At 54.6% G+C, this 7,746-nt stretch overlaps 1 protein-coding gene across 4 annotated transcripts in view; it reads right to left on the bottom strand.

The window, feature by feature from the left end:
• Egfl7 (EGF like domain multiple 7) overlaps positions 1 to 7,094 on the bottom strand; it is an 11,692-nt gene extending 4,598 nt beyond the window's left edge. For 2 of the 4 annotated variants that reach the window (XM_031369449.1, XM_031369452.1), the window contains exons 1-2: positions 3,988 to 4,169; positions 2,413 to 2,506 (exon numbers count right to left, since the gene is read on the bottom strand). The gene's annotated coding sequence lies outside the window, so the exon portion shown is untranslated. Of the gene's footprint in view, positions 1 to 1,495; positions 2,507 to 3,987; positions 4,170 to 6,863 lie in introns of those variants that run through there. The other 2 variants (XM_031369451.1, XM_031369450.1) reach the window with 2 other exon arrangements.
• Positions 7,095 to 7,746: the final 652 nt, after the last annotated feature.

Genomic DNA, 7,746 nt, shown 5'->3' with positions numbered 1-7,746 from the left:
ACTCTGTAGACCAGGCTGGCCTTGAACTCAGAAATTCACCTGCCTCTGCCTTCCAAGTGCTGGGATTAAAGGCGTGCGCCACCACCACCACCCAGCGAGACTCAGTTTTCTTAAAGACATTAATAGGGTATCGAGGCCCATCGCTGTCAGTAGTAAACATTAAATGGTGGCATTAAATGGTTTCTGAGCTTTAGCTGCTGGTCAAGCCCCTCTTCAAGCAAGACCCTTCCCACTTCTCAGAGTTACTCTGTCCATTTGGCCCTGCGCTGCAGTCCTAGGTAGGAAGTGGCCGGGAGCCTCTTTCCTGTACCTCTGATTTGTTGAAGCAAAGCAGGAAGGCAAGGGGCTTTTGAGATGAGCAACTGAGACTTAATGTGGGGGCAAGACCTCAGGGAAATATCTGGGCAGGGTTATGTGCTGCAGTCTGTCTGAGCTGAGTTAGCCCGGAAGTGGGGAGAGCACCTTCAGCGGGTCAGAATTATCCTGCCAAGCAAAACCCAAGTGGTCCTGAGGAATAGCACCTAGAAAGCTAAGTCAGAATGTGGCTTGGGCAGGAGGGTGTCAGAAGTCTACCATCCTTGTGTGCCTAGTCCTGGGACCTGGAGGGTTCTTCTCCAGATGTCGCCCCCACAAATCTTCTCAGAGATAAGCTGTCTAGAAAGGGGACTGTATTTTAAAGAAAGAGAAACAATTTTTGAAAAGTCATGTTTTGCCCAAGGACAGAAGAGGCCAGAGCAGCTCTGGACTGGAAGTTCATTTCCATTGGTGTTCAGCTACTGGGTGGCCCCTGTCACGCATTAGGCATAGGCTGTGGTGTGGCCTGCAGGTTTACAAGTAATCTTGAATCCTTAAGTATCACCATGGGCCCTAGCAACCATCTCCCTTCCCCGCCTACGGCTCAACAGCCCCATATGGGGAGGGACTGTGGCGTGCTGGGTCGGCAGAGGAGGGATCTGGACTCTATAGTGAGAGGGGCCTGGGTCCCTTTGCTATAGTAGTGTCTAGACATCAGCATCCACTGATTGGTGTGGAGAGACTAGACAGGCACGGTGATCAGATTCGGTGGGGGCGTCCTCTCCATGGCCTGGACCCTGCTCCCTCCCAGGCTGCATGGCGGTAGGGGCAGAGTGTGGCAACCCCCATCCCCGATCCAGGACGACCCTACTGAGCTAGGCTGAGGAGTGCTGTGACCAGGTGGAGGTCATATAGCCAGGATGGGTAAAGGGACAGGCGCCCCGGCCGCCGGCAGGGGTCGCCATTTCTCATGGCCGCTGGGCTCATTTTCGCGGCGGCGGCAGGACCTGGGCTGGGGCGTGGGGTCCATGCGCGGCCCAGCCACGGTCCCTGCGCGCTCACCTCTCGGGTCCCTACGATCACTCGGAGTCGCCTAAGTGGCTGCCCCCGAGCTCGGCACCCGACAGTCCGGGTCATCCCGGCCCCGCCCGGGTTGCCTCCATACCCTCGCCCCCGGTGCCCCAGCCACCTCCGCACTCACCGCGCGGTCCGGGGCGCGCACGCGCCGCCGCCGCTGCCGCCGCCGCTGCGCTATTGGGGACCCGAGTCCCGCCCCGCCCCGCCCTCGGCCCCGCCCCACCTGGTGGCTGCGCTAGAGCCCTACCCCCGCCCCACCGGCTCCCCCATCTGTCCGTCCCCATTTTGTGAATGGGAAAACTGAGCCTCTGCAGCGGCAGTTCCCTAGTGTTATAGCGAGTAAGCCAGACCCGGGCGGTCTAGAAGCAATCCAGCCTCTAAACGCTGCCTTGCGAGCCTCCTTGGTGCATCCTGTTCTCAGCCCTGCACAGGGATCACGTGACTGCTGGGGACGTAGGACTAAACAAGTTATAGGAGTCAGGGAGTCATGAATGGCTCCCACAAGGACTTGGCTAACTCTCAGCCGCCTGACTGATGAGTTGCTCCTGAATGATATTAGAAGGCTACAACTAGATGCCTGATGAGATGAAGTCCGACTGGCCCTGCAGCCATGCAAAAGGTGGGCATCATGACACACCTAGCCACAATACTAGACTGAGATCACTGGGCAGAGTACAGATGAGATCTAGGTGTGACCACAAGCCTCCTTGGCAGCCATGGGCTCTTTCCTGTCACCCCTTGGCCACTCTCACTGGTGTCACTGCCTTATTTGAGACCATCAGGACCACCCCTGGTGCTCCTATGAGCTGACAGCCCTCCACCCCCAGACTTCTGGATTGGTCATCTTTTCTCTCTCCCAGTCTCCATTTCTGAATTAGTTCTGCAACTCTGCTGCTTCTGTAATTGTCCCAGCTCTTTGGGTGCCTAAGCCTTGTTAATTTCTCCAACCCCAGCCATGTCTTGGTTTACACATGTTCCTGTGCATGCTCCTTGCAAGGCAGGGCTCCTGGCTGCTGCCCACAAGGTTTACTGGGGACTCACCTGTGGTCTGGCCTCTAGTCATCCCCTGGGTACTAGTGGCCGCTGTTCTTATGGGCAAGTGGAACGGCCAGCGCCTTGCTGTTGCTGCTGGAGGCTGTGGGTCAGAGATGGAATATGAATTGGGGCCTTCTCTCATGTCCAGAGGCTGTGAAGAAACTTGGAGTCCAGGCTTCCATATAACTATGATATTTCAACCTGATCTAGACCTACAGACCCACTCCGTATCCCCATCATGTCCCAGTTTGATTTGTCCTTCAGGATCTGCTTGCAAAAACAGTCCTTTACAACAGAAACTACAAGGTACCCTCGCTAGTTAGATTCTCGACTCCCCCGCCTTTCCACCATCTGTCAAATGTGACCTCTGCCTGCATCTCTGAGCTCTGTAAAGATAGGTAGGAACCCTGCTGAATAGAACTGATGCCCCCTCCCCTCATGAAGCTGAGCACAGTGTAAAGAACCTGTACACTAACAGGAGAGACCTAGCAGCTCTGAGCTCTGGTCCACCTTGTTTATGCACAGATGCTGAAAGATGGCTAGCCCCCTACACTAGAGAGCCTCCTGACAAATGGGCCTATGCCCACTGTTGTAAGTGGGGTCCCTGGATCTCCCGGCCCTCTAAGCCCAGGCAAGGCATCTATCACTCTGTCTCAGCACTAAAGAGCTGTGTCTGAGGGGGAGAGCACCCTGCGCAGTCTCTTGCCCTTATCCCATTTTGGTGCCTGGAGCTGTGGTCACTTGAACCTTTGGCCAGCCATTCCCTCTCCCCCTGTCTCTTGGGCAGACAGCAACTTGGGTAGCTTTTTACTGGTCCCCTTTGCCTTCACTTAGTCTGGGGCCTAACCAGATTCTAGTCTAGAAAAGACGTACTTCCCAGAGATGCTACTGACTGGGGGGTTGGGGGGGTGGGGGGCTCAAGAAGCCCATTGTGGTTTGAGGGAGAATAGGGAAAGAGAACAAAAGGCTTCACGAAGACAAGATAGACTGACAAGATCGCCCAGGTGACCCTACTTCTACCCCCATGAAGCTGTCTCTAAGCCTAAAGCCCACAAGAGACAGGCTCACCCTAGCCCCCATGTTCTGTGCTACTCGATGTGCATGGTTCATCCAGGTTACAAATGTGACTTCAGGATTCCCACTCTAAGGGCTGATTCCTGGCTGGCACCAGGAATATTTCTATTCCCCAGAAATACTCACTACTAATGGCAAGCTGAGGAGACCCTAGCCCTGTCTTAGCAGAATGGGGAACATAAGCCCTAACCTGGATCCTGCTGGGCTGAGCTCTAATGGCTACACAGGAGTTCCTCCAAAGAGGAAAAGAGTGGGGCCAGGAGGTGGGTTGGGTGTCAAGCTGCTCTCAGCTTCTCCCTTCAGGGAGAAGCCAGGCTCAGCCACCCAGATCAAGTGCTAGGCCACAGGCCCTAAGTTCTCCTCTGCTAGATAATGATGGCTGATAGTGAGGACAATACACCTCCCAGGGGAGCAGACCCGAATCCAGCTCAAGGATGCTGCCACCGTCTATGAGTTCTCAAGGCCCCCTCCACCCACTTTTCTTCCATGCAGTACCATCCTGCATACCTGATGCCGCCCAGGCCTGGCCAAGGCCACCTCTGCTGCCTCCATGAGCCAACCCGGCATTGCAACCTGCCCTTCAAGGGAGTGTTTGCTGCCCAAGGTCCCTCTTGAGGTCTGCACGCCTGTCCTGTCATCCGAAGCTTTCCTTATGGCCTGCACAGAAGCCTGCTAGTGGCACAGAGGTTCCTCCCAGGCGAAGAAGGGTGGCTTTTTATGTTCTATCCTCTGTAAATCAGGATTGGGATGGGCCCTTCCCGCCGGACTTCCTGTGTGTGTTCTCTGCTGATAACAGGGATCCGTCAGTGAACAAACAGGAGGCCAAGGGGCTGAGGAGGTCATTAAGGGAGGGGGGCTGGCCAAACTGTGGAGGAGGGGGTTGTTGTTCCTCTGAGACTCAAGGGTCTAGCCCTAAGCAGCCAGAGACCCCACCTATGTTCAGGGGCAACCTAGCTGGTAACAGTATGAAACAAAGAATGTGACCAGGACCTTTCCATTCCACAGAGATAGTGGGACCACAAGACATCCATGTGGGTGACAGAAGTAACCTTCTGCTTCTTTGGGACACAGGAGCTTGGACCTTCCCTAAAAGTGTATAACACAGGTACCTGGAAGCAAAGCCTGACCCACTGGAGCAGTGCCAGGAAGGAGTACTGATGGCATGTGGTTAGATGAGAATTAGGGGTGGGCAAGACAGGCCTGATGGTCTGAGAACAGCTTATTCTGTGGGTCCAAAGGTCCACAACTGGGGCAAACACCAGCTCAAACTCAGCTCAGACTCTCCTAGAACCCAGGCTGTTCCTTCCAGGGCATCGGCCCAGGCTACCAGTGAGCCCCCTGACTCCAGAGGTGTGCAGATAGAACTGAAAGCCTGCAGGCTCAGTTGACTGGGATGCTCTGGGGTGACTACCCCAAGACCTGGAAGCAAAGAGTGTTCTTGACATCTCCTCCCCTTCCTTATCCCCTAGCAGGCTATGGGAAGGCACTATAATTCCCTAGGGTCCAGGATCCCAACAGTGGAGGATTCAGGCCAGGCACACAGACCCCATAGAAAGGGATGGGTGGGATAAAGTGCCAACGATTGGGCCACTGCCAAGAATATGCCCAGACCTCTGTAACTGAGGGCACCTAGAGCAAACCTTTCCACCCGAGGCTGAACTTGCAGCATTAGCTTTGCATTGGCCCAGCCTGCCTGTTGATTCCTTGGGCACCTCCTTTCTGTGCCTTGCCTCTCCCCCACCCAACCCAGCTGGACAACTTGGGCTAGGATGGAGGTGGGGCAGCCTGAGAGCTTCCTGGTGGACTGCTGAGTTGGAGGTGCTGCTCCCACCCTTGCTTCACATCCTCAGTATCCTCCCTCCAACATGGCCTGGGATGGAAACTACTCTAGTGTTCAGCCTGTGTACTGTACTGGGAACAAGGCTCCAGCCAATTAAGATACTGTACTTCTCTTCCCAGAGCTCAGAGCTTGTTCCCCTGTATGTCCCAGGGGGACAAGAGAGTTCTTGTTTGGTGGAGCCATGATGGTTGAAGGGGCTCATGACATTCTAAAGAGTCTAAAGATAGTTCTTAGGTTTTCTTGTCCTAAACGCATACCTGATAGGTGGGGGCCCCATTCCCACCTCCCCTTTCAGTCATACAAATTAACCACACCCTCAGTCTTCCATTGGCTTGTTCTACTTGGCCTCTGCTTCCACCCAAGGGCTTGTCCACATGGGCCAGAGTATCCTACCAGTAGTGGGAGTCAGGTAGGCTATGCCCACAACCCTAGAGATACCCCTGTATCATGTCACCTGGGCCTACCCCTCTCTGTCCTAGCTCCTGTACTAAGTTATCTTTTCCCTCATCCACAAAAGGATCAGCAAACATTGGGCTGGCTAGATCCAAATCCTTGGCATACTGAAAGGGAAACTGAGGCTCAGAGAGGGAAGGGACTTGGCCAGGTGAGCAGAGGTTAGCTCAGGAGCAGAGCCCTCTTTTCCTTGGGAGAGTCAGATCAGTCTAGGAAACCAGTCACGAGGCTGACTGTGCCATCAATGGCTGAGGGTTGCAAAGTTGTGGTCTAACCTTCTGTGGTGCTCAGTGCATAGGGAAGCTGCCTAACTTACAGGTTGGAGGGCGGACTCCTAACCAGAGCCCACAGGTCTGCCTGTGGAGGCCCACAAGCCAGCCTGGCTAGTTTTGCTATTCAGGTGCCCGAGTGTATCCATTCCTCATCCCCTGTCTATTCTGCCTTCCCCTTTCCCAACCTGGCCAGACTGAGATGTACCCAAGAAAAGAGATCCTTGGTTCAGAGCCTCAGAGTGCCACCTCAGTCCCATCATGGGACTCACAGGCATCCCTCAGTCCCAGAGACAGATACAGAGGGCAGGAGTCTCACCTTGATACCAGGCATGTCAGGGACAGAAGAAGGAGGGGCCCCGAGGGGAGGAGGCAGTGATTGACAGTCCCTGGAGCTACAGAAGGAACTGTAGTCTAGGGAGGTGCTCAGAGACTCTCCTGCCCATCCCTGAAGTGCCTACTGCTTCAGGCCTCTCATCACTGGTGGAACTTGCTCACTGTCATTGCACTTTGGAAGGAGCCAGTGCCACTTCCTACTCGGGCAGCCGTCACCATTGCCACTAGGACACCCCATATACCCTCCATTTCCCATAGCTCCTACAGATTGGAGACCAGATGGACATGGCCCATTTCTGGGCCTAAAACTCTGGACCAAGAGCTTCACATTGATTAAAGTGGCACTAAAGGCAGGAACCGCTGCAATAGGAAACTAAAGTTCTTTATCCTACACTGTGCCTCAGTTTCCCCGTATATCTCAACTACTTTCTAGCCTACCTATCAATGCTCTGAGGTTAATGGTTAAAGGAACACAGTTGCCTTACCTTCCCACAGGGAACAGGCACAGGGGATGGACAGAGCCTCCCTGGTCTCCCAGGACTCTCCTTGGACCCCTCACCACTGAACTTCTGGCCTCTGCAGCTCCAGGAGAGGGAAGACCCAGGTCCCAGCAGAGACCTGCATGGGCCTCTTGAATAGTGCAAGGCCGAGGGGCAGCAGGCCCAGGCGTCTGAGCCAGCTGCACCTCAGGAAGGAAAGACCAGCATACTGCACAGCAGAGAGATGGGCTTCCTGTTTATCTCCCAGCTTGGTGGTTGGCCTAGGGACAGGACAGCTCTGTCAGCCAAAGCTGGGTCCAACTTCCCACCAAAGGATGTGCCTGGCTGAATGACCAGTCCTCACTGAGGGCTCTAAAAGATGTGAGTGGGCAAGGCGCTGCGGGAACTGATAGGTAGTCCACCACTGAGTTAAACAGCAAAGGGGGGCTTTATGTAGAGAGAAGTGGGGTCTGTGGCATGAGCTGAGCTTCCATTCCCTCTTCCCTCCCAGTTCTATCCATCCAGTAGGTCTCACAAGTTATGGATGTCTAGTGCATCCAGCTTCCAGGGAGACAACCTTTCTCAGAAGCTCACAGAAGTGTAAACCAAGAGATGGCGAGCAAAGGCCCTGCACAGAGCCCAAGCATAAGCAGTGGAGGCTGCTGTAGGCCCTTCTTCCCCACAGCTCTCTTCCTGGAGACCACCATCCATCCTCACTGACCTTTTCTGTGTGCTCCACTGAGTGTGTAAGCCAAAGGTAAGAACTCTCCATGGCCTCCCTATTCGGCCCTCAGTGTCCCATGGCTGGGAGGTGTCCGTGACTGCTCCTCATTCAGCCTCCACTATCTTCCCAAAGCTTTCCCTCTAAAGTGACCCAGGAATTGCTACC

Source organism: Mastomys coucha, unplaced genomic scaffold, assembly GCF_008632895.1.
Source record: "Mastomys coucha isolate ucsf_1 unplaced genomic scaffold, UCSF_Mcou_1 pScaffold15, whole genome shotgun sequence".
Lineage (NCBI taxonomy): Eukaryota > Metazoa > Chordata > Mammalia > Rodentia > Muridae > Mastomys > Mastomys coucha.
This window is presented reverse-complemented; position numbering and strand designations above follow the sequence as displayed.